Genomic DNA, 15,420 nt, shown 5'->3' with positions numbered 1-15,420 from the left:
GGACTCTGGAATGTAAGACAGCGTTTTGGGATTTGCAATGTACTGTCCTCCACCCTACATTCTTGGCAACCTATGAAACTCTCTGTCTGGTAGCAGATGTTTCTGACTATGGACTGGAGACTGTCTTATCCCATGTCATTGGTGGAGTTGAGCGTGCATCTGTTTTTGTCTCAGAGATCTCGTCTGTGGCCCAGTGGAGTTACAGTTAAATTCAAAGACAAGCACTGGCCATTATGTTTCAGAAAATTCCGGAATTATTTTTATGGTCCCCTCTTCAAACTTTTTACTGACCAAAAACTCTTACTCCCATATTAAAAGAGTCTGTCGCTATTCCAACACAAACAGCACATCACTTTTTCAACGTCAGGCACTGTTTTCGTCAGGATACAGCAATTACATCCTATTCCAATATATTTCTCATCATGATAATACGGATCTTCTCTCCCATTTGCCTCTCGAATAGGATCCGTCCATTGACACAATCTAAAGTCTGCTTCCATCTGGACATCACTACCAGAGACACAGTGGCCAGTCTGCCATTCGGTGCCAAGCTCGTTGTGTGCCACAAAACTGAAACATACTAATCAGGAAATTCTCCACCTGGTTCAATACAGTTGGCCACAGGACCATCGGCGCCTTCAACTTCCTGCGGTCCAGGCGTATTGGCATTGCTGACACGAGCTTTTCACACTAAACGGCGTGCTCTTGATCCAGGGGGACGACGGCTGCACCAAAGTAGTCATCCCAGCAGCTCACGCGTAATGGTCGTGCGATTTGAGGCGTCATGTCACGGACTGCACGGCCCCTCCCGCTGGAGGTTCGAGTCCTCCCTCTGGCATGGGTGTGTGTGTTGTTAGTTTAAGTAGTGTGTAAGCCTAGGGACCGTTGACCTAAGCAGTTTGGTCCCTTAGGAATTCACACACTTTTGAACATTTTTCCCCAGCAACTCTCCAACAGCATAATTTGTCCTTACTATACTTCAGGCACTGGTATGGGGCCACCAGCATGTATCTTGGACGGGAAAGAAAGCTGCCATTACCCACGAGTTCGACGCCAACAACCTGTCAGAGCAAACAAGCCATTTTCCCTGTAACGTCTTTCCTTGGCTGGATACATCGGCCTCTTGGTTCCCCCACATCTAGACTTCATTAGACGTGTCTTGGGCCGCTCCTGGCTGATTTTTGTCGACACAGGGATTGGGTTTCCCTATGCACCCCAAGTGACAAACACTTCTGCTGGGCAAACTACCCTCACCATATGTCGCCTTTTCGGCGTTGAGGGGCTCCCAGAGACCACCGCCACTGACACTGGTCCCCAGTTCGCATCTTTCAAGTTTACCACCTTCTGTGAATCCAATGGCATCAAGTTCACCTACGTGACCCACTCGAGCAGCTGAATGCTTCGTTTATGCATTTAAAACACAACTCTCCGTCACCTTGGAGGATGCTCTTACATTGTTTCTTGCATCTTATTACTCCACCATTCTGGAAGAACAATCCCAGTCTAACGACTTCACAACCACCCTCATAGGCGAGAACTCTCTACACTACATTCTACTCTGGCCCCATCTCCCTCTCAGCAGTCAGCTCGCCACAAATATTCCTTGAATTGGTAAGGGATGTTGTGCTTTCCTAAGGCTGGCACCATTTGCACTCAGATGTTGTTTTCTTACTTTTGGGACGCTCTGAGGCAGAAGAGAAGTTATCTGGTGGTATAATTTGCTGTAAACACATTCCAGACTCACCAAGGTCCACTTTTCAAATCGACAGGTTTATATCCGTCTTCTGTACCATAGGTGGGATCTTCGCTTTTCAAACGGACCGGTTTGTCTCCCTCTTTTGCACTAGAGGTGGGACCTTCTCAGCCTCTCAGATTGGAAGGTACTTATACAAATACAGTTGAGCCCTGCTCTCCTGTCCTCTGTGTTACGGGGAGGGGGAAATATACTGTACCAGAGGCTTATGCCTACTGTGCCAGTAACACACAGTACATCCAAGTTAACACAGGCAGCCAGCTTCCCAGCAGACGACCTGCGACAGCTGCCACGGTCCACCTGGCCACAAGACGCCAGCCAAAGCAGAGGTTCTGGTCCCACCAACCTTTTTCTTACGTCAGCCAAGAGAGAGGACCAGCGGCATCCTGCCGCGCAGAGCCACACCTCGATTGCTGGGGCCTTGGGGGGCCAGTTCACTCCAAATGGGCTTCCTTGGCCAGGCGCCAAGTGCAATCGCGTTTCATCTACCAGGAGCAGACACGGAGCCACTGCGACGCTGTCACAATAGTTTGTACCAGTAATCGCGAATTGAATTCTACAGCGGGGCCTTCCCAGAAGAAGATGTGGCGATGACGTGGTGACGGACTACGAACTTGTATCATTTCTGTATCCAACATTATAATAGGCTTCGCCAACTTCTTAAAATTTATTACTGTGAACTTTGGCGCTGACCAGTCCCTTCAGGACTTCCGATTTGTCACTTAACTTGCAAGAGCTTCAGAGAAACTTTCTTTGATTCCTATTTCAAAGACATTAGGGCTACAGCACTGTTTGTGTTAAAACGAAACTATGTTCAATCGAGTAAGATTGCGTTATTTTAACTAAAACAAACTTGGACCTCATTGTTTATCTGGGTTCTTTTCTTGACTGCTTGTGGCTGACACTTTATTTATACGTGATCCATTGGATATCATGTGAGCTCTTAACTGCCACGAATTGTGGATAGCGTGGATAGCGTTCTCGACATAGCAAAGTTGTAAAGCACATTGTGGTGCCAATCTTGCATGGCATTAGTTGAACGGCGTATCAGACGATAATGCTTGCATACAGGCATACAGGCAGGCGAAGAAAAATATAGAGACAAGAAAAAAACAATACATTATAACGCCTAATCGAGTGTAGGGAAAGCGTCGACATTCAAAACAGCTGCCACTCTCTCGGACTTGATAAATACAGCTCCTGTATGGTTCCAAGCAAGTCTCACACCCGTCTTCCTGCAAAACAGTTGTAAGTTCCGATAGCAATGATGAAGACCACAAAGATTAGATTAGATTAGTACTAGTTCCATGGATCATGAATACGATATTTCGTAATGATGTGGAACGAGTCAAATTTTCCAATACATGACATAATTAAGTTAATTTAACAACATAATTAAGTTAATATAACAACTTTTTTATTTTTTTGTTTTTGTTTTTTTTAATTTTTTATAATTTTTTTGTTTGTATGGTTTTTTTCTTAATTTATATCTAAAAATTACTCTATGGAGTAAAAGGAGTTGTCATTCAGAAATTCTTTTCATTTCTTCTTAAATAATATTAATAATATTAAGATCTGGTGACTGTAATGGCTATGGGAGATGCGACAATTCAGCACCATACTCAGAAAACCAGTCCTGGACGACCCGAGCTGTGTGAACAGGAGCCTTGTCTTCCTGAAAAACAGCATCACCATTCTCCTTCTTCTTGTTATTCTTCTTCGGCACTACTCTCTGTTCTCAGTTCTGCCCTCCACTGATCCCCATCTTTGCAAGGTCAACCAGCACATTGTCCATCCGTCTAGCTCTTGGTCTGTCCTTCTTTCTCGTGAAATGCAGTCTGGCATTCATTATTCGCTTGGGCATCCTGCCTTCCGTCATTCTCTCCATATGTCCTAACCAACGTATTCTTTGAGATTTCACTCTACCTTTCCCTCGTCTTTTCAGGGTCGTATCTCACATTCCAACATTCTGCCTCTCTCACAGGCCCATAGATTTTTCGTAAGATTTTTCTTTCAAATGCCATTAGGCTGTTACTGTCTGCTTCTGTCATTGGCCATGTTTCGCCGGTCGGGGTGGTCGAGCGGTTCTAGGCGCTACAGTCTGGAACCGCACGACCGCTACGGTAACAGGTTCAAATCCTGCCTCGGGCATGGATGTGTGTGTGATGTCCTTAGGTTAGTTAGGTTTAAGTAGTTCTAAGTTCTAGGGGACTGATGACCTCCGAAGAAGTCCCATAGTGCTCACAGCCGTTTGAACCATTTGTCCATGTTTCTGATCCATGTGTGACAACAGGTCACACAAGGGAATAGCATACTCTCAGTTTAGTTGTTCCTATGATTAGAGAGTTCTAGAGTACCTTTATGTTTGCTTAATAGGCTTTGTTTTTCCTGCTTGTATCCTTACTGTAATACATTGTCTCATACTATTATCATTGGTTAGGAAGACACCTAAATAATGGAAGCATCTAACAGATTCGAAACATTTATCAGAGATCTTCAGGTCCTGTGGTGTTCTTCTAGCTTCAGAATTGGACATAACCATATATGTTGTTTTGCTTTCATTTACAGTAAGTCAAATTCTTGTTCCTTCTGCTTCCATTTGTTCATATATTTCTTTAAGCGATGTTAGATAGCCTGTCACGATGCAATATCATCTGCATATCCGCATATCTGGTTGGACTTCATCATAATTGCTCCTGTTTTATCTATTTTTTGTATCGCACTATGCAGTGCTAAGTTAAACAGGACTTTACTTTTGCTTCAGTATCCTTCATTGTTAGCTCGATTAACCTTCTCAGCTTATCACAGACGCCTAATTCTTTCATCCCTTTATACAATGCTGCTCTAATAACACTATAGAAGGCTTGTTTAAAGTCAAAGAACAGGAAGTGGAGATCTATATCATATTCATAAAATGTTTCCATTATTTGTCTAACAACAAACAAATGGTCAGATGCACCTCTGTTTGGTCGGAATCCACACTGGTATTTCCGAGTACCTTTTCTGGCATTTCTTTATTCTTTATTCTTTCGCACTCCAGAGAAAATCTTATATACTGTATCCCGTAGAATTATGCCTCTATAGTTTTCACTAATGAGCTTTTCTCCTTTCTTATATATTGGGCATATTATTCCAGTATTGCACTCCTCCGGCATGCTTTCATTTACCCATATGTTCTTTATTAGTTTAAATATTTCACGTCTTAGAGGTTGCCCCCCCCCCCCCGATTTTATTAGTTCTGAAACGATCCCATCTTCACTGGGTCCATTGTTATTTTTTAGTCATTTATGACCGTTTCCACTTCTTGTGTGTTTTGTCCCTGTTCCTGTGTACCTCTTGGGGCTGATCTGAGGTTTTGCTTAGCACATCTTTAAAGTATTCTGCCCACCTCTGCAATATATTGGGTTTTGTGATTCATACCTTTCCATTGTCTTGTGTGTTCTCTCCCTGTTCCTGTTTACCTCTTGGGGCTGATCTGAGTTTTTGCTGAGCATATCTTTAAAGTATTCTGCCCACCTCTGCAATATTTCTTGTTCATCTCTTATTATCTCGCCGATTATCTCGCCGTTTTTGTTTTTGCATGTATTTTGTTTGGGTTGAAAACTTTTTTCATGTTTCCCACGGCTTGATAGAATTTCTTCGTTTCATTTCATTCCTTTAATTCTTCTATCTCTTTAAACTTTGATTTCAGCCATTCCCTTTTCTTTTTCTTGCACTTTCTTCGGGCATTGGATCTTAATTCTTTGTACACCTCCACCTTTCTTCTTGTTTCTCCCTGTATCATTCTCAGTCTCGCTGCATTTTTACATTCTATTACTAGCATCACCATTTGGGAACAAATATTGTACCACGGAATGGATCTGATCAGCCAAAGTAGTCACATTAGCCTTGGCAGTAACGCGACGTTGCAGAGAAATCACGGGGCTTATGAAATGCCACGATAGGACTTCCCAAATCGCCACAGAGTCCCCGCCATGGTTCACTCTTGGGAGGTAATCTCGGACAGACGTTGTAAACAGTGCGGAGCAAGACTCATCCGATCAAATGCCTTTCTTCCATTCCTCCACAGACCAAGTTTTATGGTTTCGTCACCACGTTTCCCTATTAGGGGGATCTGCATCACTGATGAGTGGTTTCGGTTTTCGATCCCGCCCTACAGTTTCCAGCTCATGGAGCTTCCTTCGTGTTGTTTTGGTGCCGCCGGCGCTCGAGAGTGCGACATTCAGCTCTGCTGTGACTTCTGCAGTTAACGGCCTATTAGTTTTCGTCACAGTCGTCTCCAATGACAGTCCGCAACGACCACACAACACACATTTTTCTTCACGTGCTGACCTAGCGCACGACGTTTTTCAGCTTTCCCTGTATATGCTATAAATCTTCTATATAGTCCCTCTTGAAAAACTAAGTAAGTCGGCTACCTCTGTTACAGAGGCAGTCACCATACAAGCAACAATTTGCCCGCGCTACAATGCAATGAGCTCCGACATCACTCACAACTACGCACAACACTGTTCTTGCCACAATTGATACTTGCAAGTATTGAGGACATGGCACAGGTGTTATACCTCATGAAATACAACAGTGCAGCCTGCATGTCTTGGGGTGTTTCCGTATTTTGTCCATCCACTGTGCTCGTTACTTATTTTCTGTACGACTGATTTCTTTTTGTTTGCTAACATTAAATGAAGTTCGTTACTTTCGGAAGCCGATCCGTTACTTTTGGAAGCCGATATCATAGATGAAAAGTCGCACGGGGTAGCCGCGTGGTTTAGGCCACCTTGCCACGGTTCGCGCGGTTGCCTCTGCCGGAGGTTCGAGTCCTCCCTCGGGCATGGGTGTGTGTGTTGTCCTTAGGGTAAGGAGTATGTAAGGAGTATGTAAGCCTACGGACCTATCACATTAGCAGTTTGGTCCAATAGAAACTTACCACAAACTTCCATTGATGAAAAGTGAGGAACCATTCATAGCTACTTTCACTTATATCCAACCTGGGGATCGCCGAGGTTGGCTTCTACTCTTCTGTAACACTCGACTACCGCTCGTAGGGAGGTTATTCACCATCGGTTGGATTTTATTCGATTGTTGAGATTACTCATACTATAAGTAATGGTGAAATACTTTACTTCTGTTCCTCTTACATAAATAGTATTTCTGCTCACCGTAGGTGCAAGGTCGGTCTGAATCAACATTAAAATGACATGTAAGCCATAGCCGAACATTTAATTAAAATCTTGAAGTGTGCAACGAAAAAGAAAACTTTGGATCCTTTGCGACTGTAAGGTGGCGAACCATTCTTTATGGACTCATTACTCATATCGAGACTCAACACGCCTCTCAGATACTTTGACTGTAAGATATCCGCTTGGGAGATCAAACCTCGTGAATATAAATACATGTGAAATATTAAAGGGAGTCGAGCGTGTAAAGAGGGCGAATCAACTGAGGTCAGTTGCAATAAAATCGACATTTACAGAACTCCCCTGCCGGACACAAAAACAATCATTATACCGCGAACAAACTGTAGTTATGATGCATTATGATGCCTTACACGCACAAAATATTCATCTAATAGGTTAAGTTAATCAGCAAGAATCATCCTCCGGGGGGGACATGATACATGCTGCTATAGCATTAGTGAACTAGGGATCGCCCCAATCACACAAGGGGAAGAGATAATCTAAGTCTGGTACTAAAGGTAAAACCCAATCATTCCGATGAAATCTGATCCAGGGAAATATCATCATGCATACAGGAATTCATTATAGCACGCGAACGTATAAGGGAACCAGAGCCAACACCCAAAAAAGACATGAATTCAAACAAAATCTGTTGCAGGAAGTTATTATCATGGCTGTAGGACTTCATTACACTCAGTGAATTGAGCTCTCTCAAAAAGAAAGGATTTCAAACCGAAAAACACATTCGAAATCACGTGGTAGTGAAAAACAAAGTACAGTTTTTACCTACTGAACATATAGCATGGAAAGCAAAACACAAAGGATCAGTCTTGAATGATGATAAGAAATCTCGCCGAAGAAGATTAAATCAAAGAGTAATAAGTCGAATTTAACTACAAGGAAACAACACACGCGACAATCATTCATGTTACATGCAAGTCCGCTACACTGGAATAGTTCGAACATTCATGTTGATCACACTCCAGATCAACACTTCACGAAACTGAAGTTATTAAATAATCATATCAAGATACAAAACACTGAACATAGCAACAAACTACATGAGAAGCTCAAGTTAACAGATATTGCCTAAGGTCAAAGTACAATCACAAACCCCATGTTGTACCCTAATTCACTTAGATCAACTCGAAAATCGTTAGAAAAAACATTATTAATTACTAAATGGACATGAAAAGGCAGATAGTCCCACTTCTAACGACATCCTAATCAACACAAAGCAACGCATCTAACACTAACCCACGTTCCAGTGGAACACCTTGGTGACTGCAGCATAAGACTTTCAAAAACCCAGTCTCCAGGCGTGCGTTGGAAACAGAACCTCCTTTTTCCCGTGGAGAGGAAGGACACTGCGCGGCTAGCAAATGTGCCACCTGTCACGAGCCTTTTGTAGCGTCAGACTTTCTGGAAGAGAGTGAATAGGGTTCTGGAAGATACCGGCGGGAATGTGGAGCCACGCCGACTCCATCGCCGTGGCCAGCAGTTGAGGATCCATGGTGTGAACAGCCAGATCGAGGTGGTCCCACAGATTCTCCATTGGGTTTAAATCCGGGGATTTTTGCGGCCAGTTGAGTACTGCAAACTCATTCTGGTGCTCTTCGCACCACGCACGTACACAGCGAGATGTGTAACGCATTGCATGTACGGATGTCCATTGTCACCAAGGACAAATGCATTCTTGTGTTGATGCATTGTACCTTCCAGAACGACGAGGTCATCCACAGAATGCCACGGAAACGTTCCCCAGACCACAAAGCTCCCTCCTCTGGCCTGGATCCTAGACGATTGTTGCAGGGCTGTACACTCCAACGGCCAACATCCAGTTGCGGTACTGGGTGCAAATTTTACCCTTCGTCGCCGATTAACAGTACTGAGCATGGGTGCATGAACCAGGGGTCTGCTGCAGAGGCCCACACGCAGCAGCGTTCGCTGAACGAACATTGAGAAGACGTTGTAGTAGCCTCGTGGTTCATCTGGGAGGTCGTTTGCTCAACAATTCCAGGTCTATTCCTTCTTTTACATTTCAGCAGCCAATCGTAGACGGCCTTGGTGCGCCATCGTGGACTCAGGGCCGTTTTTGGATAGCACAATTTTGACACACACTTTATGCACTAACCATAGCGGCACGCGAACAGTTTAGAAACTTAGCCGTTTGGAAAATGGTCGTGCGCGATGTCCGCAAGCCAGTGATCGTGCCCTTTGAACGTGAGGCAAACAGCCCCGTTTCCGCACTAAGGACAACGACTACACTGTTCTACCCATCACCCCCTCCCCTTCCCCGACGCGCTTCACATACGCCGTCTGTCATGGTTACTGCACGTTGACGTCGAACTTCGCCGGTAGTCACATTACTGTGACTGGACTGCATAGTGTCTTTTTTGCAGTGACAAGAACTTTTAGAGACGAGTTATTAACAAATAATTGGTGTAATAACTACATAAGCTTGGGGAGTGCGAAGAAATGACCAAGGTCAACTAAAATATACTGGAAGTATCAGTGACGAAACGGAAGTTCAAGAAGAAGAAATTCAAGAAGTAGAAACAAAGAAACATGAAGGACGAGAAACAACAGAAATAAACTCTTTTAGAACAAAATACTAAATTTAGAAGACATTCGAGGTAGAACAAAGAAGATAGCACGAAGAATATAGACAGAAGGAAGGAAAAGACAGCATGGGGAGAAGATGAAAAAGTGTTGGAAAAATAGGAAACAACAAAGGAATCTGAGGACTTGAAGCTGCTATGTGATCCCAGCTGATCTATAAGCAGATAAAAAAGCATGACTATTCATTTTCATCCAAATTCGATATTTCTTCATTGTCACTATCACATTTAGAGATTGACGAAGTACAGAGGCAACAGATGCATTTGCAAAATCAGTAACTCTAGAACTAAAAATCTAAAAAACTTACCTACAAAGTCTCCTTCTTAAACTACAAATTCTGACTGTGCTTGCGCCTGTAACTGTTCTACACGTTCACGCTCGAAGCTAGTGGTGAAATCTTTCACAACTAATTCACTTGCTACAGGTACTCCAGCCATTATGCGTTTGTTGCTGCATGCATCTGCAAATGACTCGTATGTTCAGAGAAATATGCAGCTGTTGTTACCTCCAGTCACGATTTACGTATGAGGTCGGAACACAATGGAAGGCATGTGCTAACGAAGTCTCTCTTCCTCTCTCTCTTACTGTTAAGTCACGTACATTTCACCTCGGGAGAACGGTTGAGTCATTTCGCCACAAAAATCTGTATTTTCCTTTGTACATGTTTTAAACAGTACCCCTTGACTGCTAGTCAATGAGAGTTTGTGATTTTGTATTTCTTAGTCATTTTATCTTGAAAGGGGGGGGGGGGGGGTCACCTTAAATTACAACTTTAGATGCAGGGTACAACGTGTGTGCTCAAGCTGCTTCTGCTACGGCTACTGAAAAATGTGGCTTCTTAAAAAGAAAGTATAAGGATGTTAGAATAAAAATATAATGCTACACTGCATTTTAGCCAAGCATGTTCATTAAACTAAGCTAAAAAAAGAGCTACAAAGGGCGAAGTGGGGGGGAAAATAATTATGTTTAGTCTGAAGTTAAGATTTAAACAAAGCTCCACTCTAAGCCTGCCTCTGCATTTGTTACCTTTTAAATTTCCTGTTATGATGGAATGAGGTGCAGAGATCGCTGGAAGTATGGGATGTGTTGGGTGACTGTCGACAGCGTTAAAATGCAACAATGTACTTCGCAGTGTACAGCAAGAATAATCGGATTTCGTATAACAAACAATCCAGACTGCAGATTCTAAGAGAAAGATGCAAATATGCATTTTATTGTAGACCGATGGTGCATAAAAGTCGCACAACCTAATTTTTGCTTCCTAACGAAATTAAGCTGCGGGAACATAGAACAACCTGACCAGACAATAAATGTTGGCTAAGGCATATATTGAATAAAACAGTAAGTCATTTTCAATTAATATCAAAATTATTATTCAAAATTATCTTAGAACTAGGAAAATGGCGATATTATATCGATCAAGACAAAGAAAATGAGTGGTAGCAAGGACTCTAAAGAATTTCCTTTTTTTTCATGTAAAAGAATAACATAAGCATTCCATCGACTCTAGCACACCAAGTTCTAGGAATACATATTTCTCAGTGTGCTACTTAAATAAACGAGCAAATTTAATAAGATTCCAACAACAAAGTTCTGGCGATATATCCAGCAACTGTACACAACGGACAAGACTGATATACCAGCCGCATGGGGTAGCCGTGCGATCTTTGTCGCGACTCGCCTCGTCGGAGATTCGAATCCTCCCTCGGGCATGAGTGTGTGTGTTGTCCTTAGCATAAGTTAGTTTAAGATAGATCAAGTAGTGTTTAAGCCTAGGGACCGAAGTCCCCAACAATTTGATACCAATAGGAACTTACCACAAATTTCCGAAACTGATACAGCAAAGGACGACTTGATAGTGCAAGGTCATAACTAGGGAAGAGATGGAACAAATTAAGGGTCTATGTAGTGGCAGTCACATTTGATTTTAACAAAATTTTTGTTTATTCTTAAGTTAAATAAAATGAGTCTAAAAGTTATTTATCTTTAACCGATTTTTTTTTAGTTTTACCTATTTTTAACCGAGATTAACAATAACTTTGCTATTTAGCAGAATCTGATTTTTCTGTTTAACTGAGCAAGTATGAAACCAACGTTGAGAATGAAAGATACAATTCATCTGTTTTTGTTTTTCATAGAATCTGGTTTTACTCTTAAAGTGCGCAAATGTTCAACAAACTTTGACAATGAAAGAAAGAAATCAACTGGAATTCGAAATAGTTTAATCTGAGGTTAACACCGTGGGAGGATCCTTATGGAAGGAAGAACCTACGGAAACAACAGCGTCAGTATGTCCTTATCTGTGCAACTCGCTGATGAACGTAATCAAATTCCAAATGGAGTTAAGGCAGCACTTAGACTGGACATTCAAACATATGAAAAGCAAACTGCTCATATTTCGGATGACGCTACCGGGGGGGGGGGGGGGGGGGGGGATAACAGAAACTCACCTCTGCTCCATGCTAGTGGATTGCCGCAAAACAGCCACAGACAGCCGGTAGAGCCTGTCTCTCTCGTTCCACATACGCGACATTCGAACCTCCATCCCTAAATCCTTGAAAAAATGTGTTTGTCCTGCCCTTCTTACACCCTCTCAAAAATCAAATGTGAAGAAGCTAAGTCTATACAACTGCCAATATGATGGCCGATAAATTTTCTAAAAATTTGGAAAAAGACAGCAATTGCCCCCCTTCTGTGTACATCATGCACAATATGCTTTACGTCGCTGGACTGGACTGAAAGTTATTTCTGACTGAGCGGTTCGTCCGCGCCCTACGCTAGGCGAACCGAGGCAGTCTCATTGGTAGAATGATGATTTCCTAGCCGACAGCGGCGGTCTCGCGGTTCTAGGCGCGCAGTCCGGAACCGTGCGATTGCTACGGTCGCAGGTTCGAATCCTGCCTCGGGTATGGATGTGTGTGATGTAGTTAGGTTTAAGTAGTTCTAAGTTCTAGGGGACTACTGACCACAGCAGTTGAGTCCCATAGTGCTCAGAGCCATTTCAACCATTTTTTTTTTATGATTTCCTAGCCAAACAGAGGCGCCACTCCGACGTTCTCTGCTGTCGGGGCGTCGATCCTCAAGACGCCGGCACAGAGCAGCTCGATTAATGTTCCACTTATCTGCAGGGGGCGGTGGGGCAGGTGGCGAATACTGTGCCCTCGGCGTCGCTCGTCAAAACACCAGAGGCGTACTGCGGGAGTGTGTGTGGTTGAAGTGGTAAGTCTGTTTCGCCTTTCACAAGTGAAAGGTGTTGTCTTGTGGCGTTTTTGCCTGGGAGACCCCTAGGGCAAGATCAGCTACGTCGTCGCAAAAGGTTTTCTTCCGCCGGACAGAACAGCCTCTTTCCTTGCGGATGTGCGACAGTGGTATCATATGTGTATTTGTTGAGTGTAGGTAAGTTTCATGTACGTGTTTTTACACTGAGGTCACAAAAGTCACGGGATACCTCCTAAAATCTTGTAGGACCTCCTATTACGCGGTGTAGTGGTACCTAGTCAATAAGTTATTGGAAATCCCCAGCAGTAATATTGAAACATGTTGCCTCTATAAGCCTTCAATAATTTGAAAGTGTTGCTGGTGCAGGATTTTCTGCACGAACTGATCTCTCGATTATGTCCAATAAATGTTCGATGGGATTCATGTTGGACGATGTGTGTGGCCAGATAATTTCTTGGTTCGGGTTTTCCACAATGTTTTTCAGATCAATCAAGAACAGTTGTAGCCAGGGACATGGCACACTGTCATCCATAGAAATCCATCGTTGTTTGGGAACCTGAAGTCCATGAATGGTTGTAGATGGTCTTCAGGTTGGCGAACATAACCTTTTCCTGTCAATGGTCGGTTCAGTTGAAACAGAGGATCCAGCCCATTTCTTGTAAACAAAACATACACCACCATTGAGACCTTGTACAGTGCAATGTGGCAACTTGTATCCATCCATAGCTTGCTGGGGTCTGCGCCACCCTCTAACCTTAGCAATGCCTCTTACCAGCTGAAATCGGGTCTCATCTGACAAGACCACGGTTTTACACTCGTGTAGGATCCAACAGATATGGCCACGAGCCAAAGAGTGGCGCTGCAGGTGATTTCGTGCTGTTAATAAAGGCATTCGCGTCGGTCGTCTGCTGCCATAGCCCATATCCTAACGGACACGTTCGTCGTACGTCCCACATTGATTTCTGCGGTTATTTCACGCACTGTTCTTGCCTGTTAGTGTTGACAACTCTACGCAAACGCCGCTGCTCTCGGTCGTTAAGTGAATTCCTTCGGGCACTGTCTTGTCCGTAGACAGAAGTGATGCCTGGAACTTGGTATTTTTGGGACGCCCTTTACGCTGTGGTTGTCGAATATTGAATTCCCTAACGATTTCCAAAATGCAGTGTCCCATGAGTCTAGCTCCAACTACTATTCCACGTTCAGAGTCTGTTAATCCCGTCGTACGGACATAATCACTTATGAAGCTCCTTCTCATGAATCACCTGAGAACAAATGACAGCGCTGCCAATGTACTGCTCTTTTATACCTTGTGTTGCGTGCATGTCACTATCTCAAGACTTTTGTCATATGAGTGTGGTGTGGTATTGTGTTTGTGTTGTATGATGTTGATTAGAGAAGGGAGGGGGTGAAACCCGGCACCGGCACATAGCACCATGAGGCCTCCGAGCTTAAAGTTCCCATCCAACGCATAGGTCATCATCAACAGTGTCACATGCCCTCATTTTATGAGACTCTGCGGAGAGGTGTAGAATTTAATCCACTATAATGGCGAATAGCCTGTGATCAGGAACTTGTCGCAAATACCTCTCCTCCCCTCGCGGGTCCAATACCGGCAGTGAAACTTACATTCACCATCAGAATGTGAAAACTGTCGAGGGCCACCACACAGCGTTTGCGAGTAAGCGAGCTCTAAACGATACCTGACCGAACACTACGTAGACTGCTAGGAAAGCGTTGCGATACGTCGTCATTAGTTTGACCTCTAAAAAGATTGTCTCCTTTCAACTCTAAGCATTTCTTTATTCCTCTAACCCACTCGGTTTTTCTGACAGCTGTTTATCATCTCTCAACGAATATCTGACCTACTAGGAATCTATTCCTAACATGTGCAGCAATATCACGGCTGTTATATTAATCAATACTATATTGCTATATATCCTATAGCTGAAAGTTGTTCCGGAGATTCGTCATGCGGAAATTATCAGACTGCTTTCGGTATATACCGGGTGATCAAAAAGTCAGTACAAATTTGAAAACTTAATAAACCACGAAAAAATGTAGGTAGAGATTTAAAAATTGACACACATGCTTGGAATGACATGAGGTTTTATTAGAACAAAAAAAGTTCACAAAATGTCCTACAGATGGCGCTGGACAACTAAACGTCAATGACTGCGCATGACAATCGTGTATAAAAGGAGCTGTAATGAGAGGGATAATCAGATGCGCCAGCAGTCCCAGCATATTGACGTTACCTGAAAAGGCGCTTTTAGTGAAGCTGTATTATCAGAATGGGGAGTGTGCTATTTCAGGGTTACGATCCTTTCGCCATAGGAAGGGGATTTGAACGGGTAAAGATCCATTGACAAATGCAGCTGTGGCGGGGATGATTTCCAAGTTCGAAGCTACGGGTTGTTTAGACCCCATAGTGGCCGACCGAGCACAAGGCGTAATGTTGCTGAGACAGTTCAGGAAAAAAAGGAGACTGTAGCAGGTTCGTCTACGCACGGGGAAGTCAGCGCTCGTGCAGTCGCATTCCATTCACTACTGTTTGGTTGGCACTGAGACGTACCCTCCGATGATATCCGTACAAAATCCATCGGCATCATGAACTGTTTGTTACCTCGCGATTTAGTGAAGCGGAGGGCA

At 43.5% G+C, this 15,420-nt stretch overlaps 1 long non-coding RNA gene across 1 annotated transcript in view; it reads right to left on the bottom strand.

Annotated features, from left to right (window-relative positions):
• Positions 1–9,960, bottom strand: part of LOC126272924 (uncharacterized) — a 41,397-nt gene extending 31,437 nt beyond the window's left edge. The window contains exon 1 of the long non-coding RNA XR_007549278.1: positions 9,860–9,960. This is a non-coding gene — a long non-coding RNA (uncharacterized LOC126272924). The remainder of the gene's footprint in view (positions 1–9,859) is intronic.
• Between the last annotated feature and the right edge of the window lie 5,460 nt (positions 9,961–15,420).

Source organism: Schistocerca gregaria, chromosome 5 (assembly GCF_023897955.1).
Source record: "Schistocerca gregaria isolate iqSchGreg1 chromosome 5, iqSchGreg1.2, whole genome shotgun sequence".
NCBI lineage: Eukaryota > Metazoa > Arthropoda > Insecta > Orthoptera > Acrididae > Schistocerca > Schistocerca gregaria.
This window is presented reverse-complemented; position numbering and strand designations above follow the sequence as displayed.